Source organism: Leopardus geoffroyi, chromosome C3 (genome assembly GCF_018350155.1).
Source record: "Leopardus geoffroyi isolate Oge1 chromosome C3, O.geoffroyi_Oge1_pat1.0, whole genome shotgun sequence".
Taxonomy (NCBI): Eukaryota; Metazoa; Chordata; class Mammalia; order Carnivora; family Felidae; genus Leopardus; species Leopardus geoffroyi.
Genome location: NC_059338.1, coordinates 8652196 through 8666540, shown reverse-complemented (window position 1 = coordinate 8666540; position 14345 = coordinate 8652196).

Genomic DNA, 14345 nt, shown 5'->3' with positions numbered 1-14345 from the left:
TGAATAATCATTGACAAGAAATCCACGGGGGATACAAAGCAGTTGGTGAGCGGCGACTGAAACCCAGCCTGATTCTTGCCTCCCCCCACTTTCCTTCCTTTCAGGTATCCGGCCGATCCTGAGTTTGTTTATTCTTCTTCCCGCATGCTCAGAGCTGATGGGCAAAAGGTGAGATGGGACAGGGGGAGAGGGGACAGTTTTCAGGTCTCATTCAAGATGGGACACTTCACCCCATGCACTTGGTAGGCCTACTCTGGGGCCGCCATTGACCCCAGGCACCCGCACCTGAATCACAAATGCTGGCTTCCTCCTCAGCACCTCAAGGCACTTTGTCCCCAACAGGGCATTTTTTTTTTCTGCGTGGTCTCTGAGCTGTAACCCGCATAGCCCAATTTCATAGCCTGTCCTGGGTGTGAAGTCAGGTGTCGAGCATCACAAAAGCGCCAAGGCGGCCAGATGGATAGGGCACCTGCTACGCGCCATGCGTGTGCCGTGCCCTTTGATTATAGTGTCTCATTAATCCTGGTGGCCCTGAGACCCTGCTGCACAGTGAAGGAAAAGGCTCAGAAAGTTCAGAGAGGCTGAATAACTTGCTCAAGATCTCCCAGCTTCCAAGCGGCGGGACAAAGGTTTTACACCGAGGGCTCTCGGCACCACGTGATCTCCTGAATTTCCGAATTTCCACCGTTCTCTGAATGATATTCTCCTTCTCTTTGATGCAGTCACCCTAGAGGAGTTCTCAGAAACCCAGGCTTTCAATATAAGTTTCTCTCTCATGGAAAACCATCTGTAGCCACTATTTCGGAGGCCAGATCCCACAAACTGGACGGCACAGGGTTGTGTCCAGGTTGGAAACAGGAGAAGGAGGCCATGGGATTTCTGAGGTCCCCTTTAAATATCAGATGTCACCCAGCTTATTTTTTTTTAAATTAGGTTAGCTTATTAAAAGTTTGGTCTTGGGGGGCACCTGGGTGGCTCAGTCGGTTAAGCATCCGACTTCGGCTCAGGTCATGGTCCCACGGTTTGTGAGTTCAAGCCCCACACTGGGCTCTATGCTGACAGCTCAGAGCCTGGAGCCTGCTTCGGATTCGAGCCTGGAGCCTGCTTCGGATTCTGTGTCTCCCTCTCTCTCTCTGCCCCTCCCTTGCTCACGCTCCGTCTGTCTCTCTCTCAAAAATAAATACACTTTTTTAAAAAAAGGTTTGGTCTTGAAACCATTCTTCAAAGCGTAGTCATCTTGCTTAATCTGTGGACTTTAAGGGGGACGGGTATTAAAATAATCAACAAATAGTCTACCAACCAGCAATTGAATTAACATCCAGGTTATGGTTACAGTTATTCTGAAGGTCATGATTGGAGCCAGGTGAGGGTTAGTGTCCACGTATCTCGTTAGAATAAGGGGAGGTCTATGGTTGCAAAGTCAGGATCAAGGCTCTATCTCTGTGGATAGCTTGTAATCTAGGTAAGATTGTCAGTAGGGAAGGCTACTCGAGGATGACTTCCTGGCACAGTGGCTTTTGGCCACAGCTCGTCTGACACTGTCCTGTGTTGTGACAGAATGTTCTGGCATCCAGTGACCCTTTCTGTGCTCTCTGAGACTCCATGGCTGGGAGGTATGGAGAAATCATGGAAAACGGGATTCAAGATAGAAGCTGGAACAACAGCTTCTCCCTGAGGGTTGCCCACCAGGAGGCATGAGACCTGGGTAGGAAAGTGATTAGACACCCCCAGTCATCCACTTTACCCCGGGTTATAGAAATTTATCTCCTTCGCTGAGATGCAATTCGATCTCAAACCAGTTGTCAAACCAGTTATGGAACAATGAATAGAAACATCTACTTGGTATGTATACATTTTAAAATGTCAATTAAAAAAGATGTGTGTTTAAGGGGCTGGTATTTGGACTAGAAGCTTGGAGTCCTGAGTTCTTTCTCCAGATGGGACTCCTCTTTCTTCTGAAAACTTGAGGAAGTTTGGTGCCTCGAGTGCATTTCCTGGGGCTCCAGAAAGCTCGGGGACTTGCCCTGCTAGTCTGTCTTAAAAGGTCTGCGTTTTCCAGTGCAGCAAGGACGTCTGCTATCTTTTCTCCCCAGCCCCTCCTGAGCTCCTAGTCCCACAGCCGGGCCAGGACCGCCTGTTTCTTCCCCCCTGCACCTGAACTCCGCAGTGAGACAGGAAGATAGACACGGAGAGCAGGAAACTGTATGTTCTGGAAGAAAAACAAAGAGGTGATACGGCTGTCGCACGTGGTCGATAGCTCAGATTCTGCCAAAGTCCAACCCGGTATCTTCACTTCGCAGCCGGGGACCCGTGGGAAAGTTGCCCAACCTCTCTACCCTTCGGTTTGGTCATCGGTCGTGGAAAGACAATGGCACCTGCCCGTGGGTTGTTGAGGAAATTGAGGAAGTGAATACGGGCAGAGCCCTAAACCAGTGCCCCGTCCACCGTAATCACAGTAAGGTGGAGACAGACCTTTTCCTGCCTGCTGTGCCTTGGTATCTTCAAAGCACCTTTCCCAGGGCTGAGCACCCTGGCGTGCACGAGAATTCATTGTGGGTGGGGGTTGGTGGTGATTCAGTTGGGGACTGCGGGCTCCTAGGCTCTCGTCCTGGCCCTTCCTCCGGACGCGGTTTCAGAAGCACCTTCAGAAGCGGTTTGAGGCTGCTTTGGGGCAGCAGGAAGCCATTCATTAACTCAGCAAACACCTGTATGGGCCGGTGCCACCCCGGCCACTCACTGCACAGCCCCTGCCTCTCCGTTTGAAGATGGGACTCAGGACACCTGCCCCGTCACACTCACGGGACTATTGCGAGCCCCAAAGGAATGTGTCGGCACAACCCACAAAACGCCAGATGACCTGGTGGCGTTAGCAGAATGAGCACGGTGACTGTCACCCCCTCCAGGCTCGTGGCCCTGCTGTCAGGTGGCCGTCCCTCCAGGGTGGGGCGGCACCAGATCAGACAGATGACCTCGGGAACGCAAGCTCCTTGGCACCATCTGGCATCCTCTGTGCCTCTGATTTATCAGCGCAGATCCGTTCCCACCCATAAAGGCAGGTTAGGCGACACCTTTACTGCCTGGCACAGTATGGAGCCGGGACGATCTTACGCATGCAAGGACAAGGTGCGGAGGCTCACCCCTGCCGCCTCAGCATGCGTGTCTTCAGCTAGGAAAGGCCGCAGGTGCTGCCCCGGAGACTGTGGCCGCTCTAGCCGCCCCGGGATGGGTCAGGCTGAGCCCTCAACATCACAGCGACCGAGGCCGTGCCAGGTGTCGCCCTCCCCTCCCCCACCCCCTCCCCGGTTGGCTCCAGTGGCTGCCATCCCTGAAGTTTATAGGTATCGTTACCTATGAAAAATCTGTTCCATCTGAAGACGGTCCGGGTTGGGGACGGGTGGCAGATTGCAATTTAATGATCAGATTAAAATATGCTAAAGCAAACAAATAAATAAATAAAAAGCCCAGCAGCCCGGAGCACCACAATTCATTCTGTGGGCAACGGAGGCTGGGGCTCCAGAGACCAGCTCGTAACTCACCCCACAGGCAGGTTTAGGAGCCCGTTACTGTATGACCACAAGGAGAAACAACTCTCCAAGAAAGATTTACACCCGATGGCGCTGGAGGCTGAAGGGCTAGGGGCCAGGAGAGGAGAGAGGAGTGGGGGGGAAACCAGCGGGTCCCGGAGCTGATAGTGGGCCAGGGCTGGTGGGAAGCTGCCTCACGTCAAGTTCAGTGACCCGCGTCTTTCCTCCCCTTACGAGTGCTTCCCACTCTCCACAACCCACCACCCTGGAACCAACTCTAACGGCACTTCAACCTAACCTGAAAATACCCCATGCCATAACGTAGGGTCATGTGTCTAGTCTGTGTCTTACCAGGCCGTGATCTCATGAGGGATGAGAACGGAAACGATTTATCTTCTTACCCCTGCGTCACGAAGGAGCCACTCCTCCCTCAGACCCTGCTCTCCCCGCTGAGAGCCTGCTTCACGGGACTCTGGAGCGGGGAGCAAGACGGATGAACGCGCCATCCGGGTCCCATGAGGCCCCCCCTCGAGTCCCTGCCCTTGCTCTCGCTGGCCTGCATTCGCGTAGCCGTCCCCCCCAGCCTCCCTGCTCTGACACAGCCATTGCACCTGCTGCCTCTCCTGCCTCGACCTCTCTTCTCACCCTTCGTGACATAATTCACCTGTTTTCGCAGATTGCAGCTTGGGAGGCAGCTCCCCAAGAAGACATTGTTGACCCCCTCGACCGATCCAATTTCCTTTAGCGTCAACTCTCCTAGGCTCCTAATTCTCGTATTCGTATTACTTACCGAGTTGCAGATTTACACCCACCTGTGCACATCACCGTGGATTGATGAGAGACCCCCCCACCACCACCGCCACTAGCCTGGAAGCACCCTGAGAGGAGAGACTAGGTATTTTCACGTTTGCTCGTCACCCCCCGGCCCAGCACCCGGAGCAATGCCAGACACGTGGTAAGCTCTCAGGAAACACCTGTTGATCGGAAGGGCGGGACCTTTCCTTCGGGATGTCGTCATCCTATGTGAAAGGGACATCACTGGAGCCCCCCCACCGCACCCTATTACTCCACGACCCGTCACCCTTTGCTCTCCCCTGATAAGTCTATGGCTGTTACGGCAGCAGGACCCCACAAAGCTGGGTATAAAAGTGTTGAGGGCAGCTCCCCGCCAGGGCCCGGGATGGCGGTGGGTTGCTGTTGTGTCTGGAGGGAAGAGAAAAAGGGTGAGGGGATCTGAGGTAATCATTCATTTCCTCCCTTTGGGGAAACTTTTTTTTTTTTTTTTTTTTTTACTCATCCTCAGCAAATGATGCTCTTGTACGAATAACAAATGTCAAATGCTCTGTCTGGGACTTGGCGGAGACAGAACATTAGCAAAGGCAGAGCCATTCAGCGAAAAGGACAGAATTTCTGTTTAAGGACTGAAAAGCCAAGTAACAAATGTCACCAGGAGGCTCCAGGGAGGCCGCTTTGCATCAACCACAGGCACTACGGAAAACACAAATGCATCCACAGCGACTTTTAATCACCTTGCACTTCCCCCTTCTGGAATCTTCCACGGGCTCTCTCACTCTGACGGGACCCCAGCTCTCGGCACTGTAGGATCCGCAGGTCACCATCCTGGCGGGACGGAGCCCTGGGGAGCAACCAGGGGAAGCGTGGGAGCAGCCAGGGACACCCTGCGTTGTGACTCCATAAACAGCATCACGAATAAGGACACCGCATCTCCAGCCACGGTGGTTTGGCTTCCGGTAAACTCGTTGGCTTATTCACTTGACAACTATGAGCCCAACTGCGTAGCACACGTGGGAGTGGTTGTTTTCCCACACTAGACTGTGCTGGGGATCATGTCTGATTGGCCTTTTTTATTTCCACTGAGGACACAGGTGTGTGGACTGACGTCAAGGGACTTTCGGATCAGAAGAGGACGGATGTAAACGAGTAATTGCGACAGGATAGGATCTGGGCTACAAGGGAGGCACACACAGAGTGCTGGGGGGTGACAATCCTCTATGGGGACTCCAGGCAAAATGGGTGACGTCAGCACTGCGCCTCGAAATACAGGGAGGTGTTGCACCAGGGAGAAAGTCGTCGTAGGCAGAAGAAAGTGTGTGTGCAGAGGCAGGTCCCAGGGAAGGCAAACAGCCTTTAGTTATGCCAGTATTTTCTCTGGGGCCAAGCCACCGTCCCCTCTTGTTCCAAATACTGCAATTGTCTCCTGAGTGGCCTCCCTGTGTCCAAACTGTGGTCTGTCCCCAACACCACTGCGAGCGTCATACAGAGACGCACGGGTTGTGTCACACGACATCATCTGCTGCTCCAAAGCCTCCAAGGCCTCCAGGCTCACTCAGAGGAACAGCCAAAGTCCTTAGCAGGCCCCCCAGGAGGCTCTGTGTTCTGTGCTCCTTCCACCATAATTTTCAGAGCGATGTCCTCATAGTCCTGTTCTGACTCAGCCACCGTGGGCTCAAACCGACCAGAGGTGCTCCTGCCTCAGGGCCTTTGCAAGGGCTGTTCCCCCGTCTGGAACTGCCTGCTCAGATCCTCCGACCGTCTGCTCCCTCACGTCCTTCAGCCTGTCCCCCCAGGCCACCCTATCTTGACTCACAGTAGGACTTCCTCCTTTCTTACCTTCCCCCCAGCACAATTACCACCCAATACTCCATTTGCTCACTCGTTTTGTTCGCTGCCTGTGTCCTTCCCACGAGGACCTAAGCGCCCTGACAACAGAGGTTTGGTTTAGTGTTGGGTCTCTGTTCCCAGCCCAGATCCTGGCACGTGGGGTGAGTGTTTGTCCCTCGTTGAGAGAAAGAATAAAGGAATAGATCACAAAGAAGTGTGTGTCCAAGCCAACGCCAGGGGCAGTCAGGCCTATTAGAGCTTAAAAATAATTAGGATTCTTTCTTTTTATTTTTTTTTTTTAACGTTTCTTTTATTTATTTTGCGAGAGAGCATGCGCAAGAGAGGGGCAGAGGGAGAGGGAGAGAGAGAATCCCAAACAGGCTCCGCACCGTCAATATGGAGTCCGACATGGGGCTCGATCTCACGAACCGTGAGATCACGACCTGGGCCAAAATCAAGAGAGGATGCTCAACCGACTGAGCCATGCAGGTGCCCCGGTTAGCATTCTTCCAATAAGTCACAGACTTGAGGTTCACAAGCTGGGTGGGCAGAGCTCACTTAAACAAAACTGTGAGGTCGTGCCATCCACGTTTCTCTTCCTCCTCCCTCCACGCTTTCCCTGAGCCTTTGTTCCTCTTTGCAGCCACCTGTTTTGACGTCTTACTTCCCAAATGCCAGAGATCTCACAAAATTTAGGGGGGGTGGAGGGATATGACACACCTTGCACGTCTTCCTTGAATGGCTTTGGTCTCTCCCCTCCCTTCCCCCCCCCCCCCGTTTATATTTCCGCTTCTGCCTCTCCCTCCTTTCTATGCTCCTTCTCGTTTTCCCTCCTCTCGTTCTGTCCCTTCTTTGTCCTTTCTACCTCCCCTTTCTCTCTTCCCTTTATTTTCCTGTGTCCTGCCTCATTTCCTCCCTCCCCCCCTTCTTCTCTTTACTGAGTGCCTACTAGATGTGCAACACGGCGCATCCTTCTCTGTGTGTGACAGATCTGGCCCCTTAAAGTCTCACCATTTATGTGGAGACACAAGATATTTGGTTACAGTTCAAGGCAGGGCCAGAGACACACAGGAAGGGTTTGGAGGAATGGGGATCCCGGGGAGCAGAAAGGCTTCACAGAAGAGATGGCCGCTTGCTCCAAGACGGAGTCTGTGACTGAGGCGGGGACCGTCATTTACGGCGGCTGACATCATGACATCAGGAGCGAGGTTTGCAAACAGGCTGGAATAAGGGAACCAGCTTGGAATTCTGGGGATGTTGTCGGAAGACTATTGGCAAGAGCCAACTGTTCTAATCTGAACTTACGGGGAAAAGGAGAGGTCAGTAAGGGCCCTCCACGTTCAGTACAGTAGAACCTTGGTTTGCAAGATGATTCATTCTGGAAACGCGCTTGTCATCCAAAGCACTTGTATATCAAAGCAAATTTCAAGAACCATTGGCTCAGTTGTGATCGTGTGATGTTTGGTGTCACACACTACTCGCATTGCACGACATCGCTCGTTCATCAGGTTAAAATTTATTAGAAATGGTTGCTCGTCTTGCGAAACACTTGCGGAACAAGTTACCGGCAACCCAAGGTTTTACTGTATTTCCTTTCTGCCGTTCTCACCTTGTTTCTTCACCTCTACAGAGCAACCTAACTTCATACACATATATTTCTGTTATTTTTCATTTTATTTTTATTTTAGAGAGGGGGGAGAGAGGGGCAGAGAGAGAAAAAGAATCCCAAGCAGTTTCCATGCTCAGTACAGAGCCCCATGGGGGGCTCCATCCCGTTACCCTGGACCATGACCTGAGCCAAAATCAAGAGTCGACGCTCAACCGACTAAGCCACCTGGGCGCCCCAACGTACATTTTTTTTTTTTTTTTTTTAAAGAAAGCAATTGCTAACCAATCTTAGTGATCTTTTTTGCTGGTGTAATCCCAGCACTCAGCTGCCAAGAAGTATTGGCTGAATTGAATGGACTTGAATTCCTGTATGACTGGAGGAAGACACAGTAACTACATTCCAGGCTTGGGAAGGCTCTAAATCAACATCATCATTGCTTCTGGGTGTTAGGGATTCCTGCCTTGTATCTTTGCGCCTCTCCTTGAAGCTAGATGATTGAAAATAATTGGTTCATACATTTCCTCAGCAGCTTCTGGAGCTTCCTCTTGCTCCACTCCTTGATGGGATTAGTTGTTTGCAGTCATTCGATAGCAAGAAGGTTTTCATTTTAGTCCACATCTGTGCCCATAAACCCAGCTTAATTCCATCTCCCCCTGGTTCAGGGCTTTGTTAATGGACATCATAGTTTTAAATTCTTGCCCAAGCTTGTGAACCGGCGAATACAGGCATATTCATCAACAAGGACCTACAGATTTGGGTGGCTTTTTGTTTAATCCCTTGTCTTATTGAAAAAGTAGTCCTACCAGAGGCTAAGATCCTTCTGAAGTACAGAGCAGTGCCTGGAGCATAGGAGGTGGTCGGGGCCATGCTCGTTCCCTCAAGAAACACAAGGATGCTCAAACAGGTGGCTGCCATTCCGGCAATGTCCGTGATGCCCTGGGCAGTAGCCCCTGGGGGGAGAGGAGACCAGGGCATTCACAGAATCCCCAGCAGACATTTCGCTGTTGGCATAAAGGAGGTATGGGCCATGCTCTGAAAGTCCCAGAGAGGAAAGTGGTGCTGAATACAGCAGTAATGTGTGGAGAGGCAGGACCGCAGACCTGGGAGGAAAAGACCTGTGTTTATGTCACTGCTGCTCCAGAGGCAGTGACTTGGCGGGGATAAACAGCCCTTCGTCTTCAGTTTGATGAGGTCAGAACTGGGAGGTCTGCTCCGTTCTCTAAGTTTCCCCGAGGCCTCCACTTGGATAGCAACTTGGCATATCTTTGGCCATTGATAAAAAATGGTTTTTCTCTTTTTCAGTTTTATTGAGATATAATTGACATACAGCGCCGTATAATTTTAAGGTGTAGAACGTGATGACTTGGCTTGCAGATATTGTAAAATGATTTTCACAATAAATTTAATTAATGTACCCCATCTCATAGATACCCCCCCCAAAAGAAAAATGTTTTCTTTCCCCCCCTGTGATGAGAACTTTTACAATCTACTCTCTTAGCACCTTTGAAATACACCATAAGCAGTGTCAGCTATGGTCATCATGTTGTACATTTCCCGATCCCATTTGGCGACTGCTACACATATTGATTAATAAGAAACTGGAAACCCCCAACCTTCAACATAAGTTAGATGGAGCTAGCAGACTGGCAGAGTATCACCTGTGTTGAAGTCATTCAAGTAAGACATTTGGAGCACACAGCATCCTTTCCTCCTAAGCTGAAATGTCCTTGGTGATGAGAAGCCTTAGAAAAGGAGGTTCAGGGGACAATGAGAATTTAAAGAAAGTACGTGGCGTGTAAAAAGACACTTGAGTCACTTCACAGACGTGTCCAAAGATCAACTCTGCTTATCTACTTCTAAGCACCAGGTGTGTGATTTCTCTCAAGAATTTTGGAATCTTTTAAGGTAGGAACTGCGGGCGAGTCATGGAAAAATGATGGAGGACGTGTTGATTGAGCCAGGGAGGTCGCAGGGATTTCCTCAGGAAGGGTAAGATCTTAGCATACCGGCTAGACTGATATAAAAAGAAAGAAAAGAAAGAAAGGAAAACATACCTGTAATTAACAGTTCTACCCATAATTAGCAATGGAACTAGAGAAAAGAGGGCATCCTGATTGTTACCAGTTCAGGGAGGGAGATACACCCAGATAGATACATGAGGAGAATAAATAATAAACACGTTTGTAGCAATGACTATGTCAGGTATTGTTCTAGATAGTAACTCATCTAATCTTCCCCAAACCTTATGAGGTAGGTATTCATGTTATCCGCATTTTATAGATGAGGAACCTGAGGCACAGATTGTTGAAGCAGTTTATCCTAGGTCACAAAGCTGGTAAATGGCTGTAGTATAATGGAAGATACTTTTAGTCTTTGTCCCTGGATCCTGGCACCGGAGGTCCTAAAACCCTTGGAATTTCCCGAGTGATAAATGTGATGGGAGCATCCTAGAACTCTTCAGGATGGGGGCTGATCCAGAAAAAGACCAAATCTTGATTAGAAACTCAAAACTTTCAGCCTCACCTCCCAGCCTCCAGGGAGGGGAGGGAGCCGGAAAGTGAGTTAATCACCAACGGCTAATGATTTCACTAATCATCCCAGGTGCTGAAACCACCTTAAGCACCCCTAAACCACAGGGCCTGGGGAGCTTCTGAGTTGGCAAATGCATCCACAAGCTGAGAAGATGGCACACCCCAGCTCCACGGGGCCAGAAGATCCCCACCCAGGACCCTTTTAGACCCTACCCCATGTATCTCTTCATCTGGATATTCATTGGTATCTTGTATAATCAGCCAGTACACGGGGTTTCCTGTGTTCTGTGTGTCAGTCTAACACATTATCAAACCTGAGCTGGAGATTGTGGAAAATCCCAATTTATAACTGGTCAGTCAGAAGCAAGGGTGGCCCAAGATGTGCACCTGGCATCTGAACCGAGGGCAGACTTGAGGGACTGAGCCTTTCAACCTGTGGAGTCGGATGCTCACCCTGGGGAGTGGGTGTCAGAATTGAATTGAATCGTCGGATACCTAGTTGGGGTTGGAATGTTGGAGAATCGGGCGGTGGAAGAAAAGTTCTCTCATCTAGCTTCAGAAAGAAGCTTCTTTACAAAATTTTTAAGTCTATTTATTTATTTTGAGAGAGAGAGAGAGAGAGAGAGAAAACAGCATGAGTGGGGGAGGGGCAGAGAGAGAAGGAGAGAGAATCCCAAGCAGGCTCTTTGCTGTCAGCGCACAAAGCCTGACTCGGGGCTCAAACTCACAAACTGTGAGATCATGACCTGGGCTGAAATCAAGAGTCAGATGTTTAACCGACGGAGCTGCCCAGGGGCCCCTGGAAAGAATCTGACGGTAGTGGGGCTAGGATTCAAGTCTGTATAGTTTGACTTTTAAGATCCTCATGAGCAGACTATATGTATTCCTCACCAAAGGATCCGGGAAAGCCCCTCTGAGATGTCCCTGTGGATGACTTTAAAGGTCTCACTAGATGATAAAAGAAAATGTGGACACATCTGAAGGGGAAAATCAAGAAGATCATGTTGAACGCTTCAAGGATGATCAGTGAATTTCAGCATTGCTGTTGCCACGTATAGGGGCTCTGAAACGTCCTGTGCTCTGCGGGTGGGTCCGGAGACTGCTCTAAGGGAGGGCTGGGGGGTGCTATGGGCACACACCACACAGGAAAACAGTGCCTGAATGTGGGTGATGCAAAGACACCTCTTCTTAGGACTCAGCTCAAGGCACGGAAAGGAAAAGACAGCTGAGCAGAATCTATCTGAACAATGGAAGCCTTGGACAGATCCAGAATTTTTGAAAACCTTTGCAACATAGAATTTAGAGAAGTATGCTAAAACAACGACAACAACAACAACAACAAAACACAAATGTCTGGGCTGACCGGCAAAGAGAGCAAACCCTCCGTAAAACCGAGAAGGGGTGTCAGTGGTGAAAAGGGGGTTAGACGATGTGAACTGTACTGGCTCTACTTTAAAGGAATTGGGGGGAAATTGGACAGAAACATGAAGGCAAGGCTCAAAGAGAGCTCGGGACGGACAGGCAGGGTTTGCAGGCTGAGGCCTGCAAATTCGACCTCAGCCCCTGTTCGACAGCTGGATGTGGACTCAGAGGGAGAGCTCGGATGGCGTCGTGCCCTGGAGAAAGTCCGGAGAAGGAAGAGTAGAAGTCACAGTGGTACCGGGATAAACACATCTGGGATGAGGACCACAGAGCTTCACGAGAAATGGAAATCGACATACATCTCGAACACGTCTATAGATACCAGGGGGAAGAAGGGAGTCTCAAGAAAGCCTGCGGACAGGAGGGGACCCATTTTACATTTTTGCATTTTTCACAAAGACATGAATATTTCAAAGGTCATTCTCGGAGAGAGGAGGCAGGCTGCGTAGATTGGATTGGTTCCCCCCGGACTTAGGAAGCAGAGTGCGAAATGAACCTCTCGACGGTGGCTTGTCCTCCAACACTGCCGGTGATACTAATCAACAGGCATGGTAAAGACCGCAATACAGACCTTCTTTTCACTCTTTCTCGTGTTTTCTGTCTTTCCTGCTTCTTCTCTGAACGATAACATCTCTGCTCTGGCCACTGATCAGCAACGTTCATGCGATCTTATGATCTGGGTTCTGCGAACTTGATTCGGACCAGAAGCCTGGGCTTCGCTTGTGGTTTCTGCATTCTGTGGGGGCAGGCTGCTGCTGAGATATGGTGCAAATACCTCCTCAAGTGACTTTAAAAAAAAACAACAAAAACAAAACGGGGTACTAGAGAGATTCAAAGCTGGATTCATCGAAGTTTGGAGGAATCGGAACAGGGACTGCCTTTCCCACAGACGGCCACTGCCATAGAAGGGAAATCTTCATTCTATTTCTATTTCTACTTCTACTTCCGGCTGAGAGGGGACCCAGGAGGAAACCAAAGAAGGCAGAGCTATAGGCTAGCATTTGAACTGTAGTTTATAAGAGAGGAGGATTTTATTTTGAACTTCAGTTTCTCTCTGGATACATATCAGCAGAAGGGTTATATTCAAACTACTGTAGCACTTGGTGGTGCCTTTGGTGCTATCAGAAGTTCCTCACTGATGACTCTGGTGAACTACACTGGACGGTGTGGCTGAATATCGTGGCACAAGGTGAATTTTGGCTGGGGTACAGTGTAACGTGGATGTGAACGAATGAGTCCTCCTGCTCTGAGTCTGGGGGCATCCAGAAGCTGGAGCTAAGCTGTATTTTGCATGGGTCCCTGGGAGATGCATGAGGACAGTGGTTCTCCGAAGCATGCGGCCCTGGGCACGGTCACTGCCACAGTCCTTTACGGCACCTCTGCCCCCACGCCCACACTGCCCAAGGCTACAAGCCATTGACTGCATCTCATGGGAAACCCTCTGCTGGCTTCATTTGTAGGCTGTCACTGCTTTAATGCAAGACATGAGGGCAATGTCCCCAAAGCAGAGCCTCATTCCTTGCTCCAGGCTTCCAGGTCAGAGATCCAGGCTAATACACACTTCCGGACGCTGTGAATCATTTCTTAACACGGAGCTCTAGAGGCACTCCCTACACTGGATGTTTCCAGAAGCTGTATTGTGGATAACAAACAGCGCTCAGAACATTGGCATTTTGCTGCGTGTTTTTTTTTTTTTTTTTTTTTTTTAAACCAGGCAGGTGCAGAAGTCTATAAAGATAAGCATGTAGAAACCAATGGGGGGCAGGCAGAGGGCAGTGAGCTTATCAGATTTGGTGATTTTAAGGCTTCAGACCTAAAGTCTTCAAAGTGACTGCCGGCCACCAGACTTGACCTGCCGGCCAGCAATGAACATGGGGTCACCTCCTGAAGGTGGGAACGGGTTGTCTTAATGGACCACAGCTTCCCCTGGGTGGTGACTACAGCCTGGGCGCTGGGACCGGAGTCTGGGCAAGAGCCAAGTTTGAAAAATGTTGGGGATGGGGGATGTCCCCTCCCTCTCTCACATCCCCATGAGGAAGAGACTTCCGTTTACTCTCCCTTGAGGGGGGATATTAGGTGGAACAGCTCTAGGGCCTGTGGGTATACACCCCTTTCTCTCTTCTCCCCACTGGAGAGTCACAAAGCCAACTTTGGAAGGTTGACTGGAAATGTCTTTCCTGGGAATGTGTCTAGTGCAGTGAAACAGCCACTTGGGATTGTCTTTTGCTCTCCCTTATCCATTTGGTCACCTGCTATGACATAGAAGGCCAAATGTCCAAAAAGTTGGGGTGTGGCATTACTGTCTGGAAGTGATAAACCAGGGACAATTTTTCCGCCCTCCCACCCCCATCGCCCACCCGATGCACTTGAGAATAGGGGTGGAAGCGACGTCCTGGTCAAAGGCTTCAAGAAGTGGTAAGCCTTCTTCCTACTCTCCCTTCTGCCAGCTAGATGTGAAGGACTACACAATCCAGGAGGGTGCAAGAGCCACAATGTGGAAGGAGCCAGATTCCGGAATCTGTGTACCGAGAAGAGGCACCCGGACCAGGAATACTGGCCTCGGGCTATTACCTAAGCGAGAAATAGACTGTATTGAATTTGAGGTTCACGCATGTTTGGTCTATTTGTTCCAAAAGT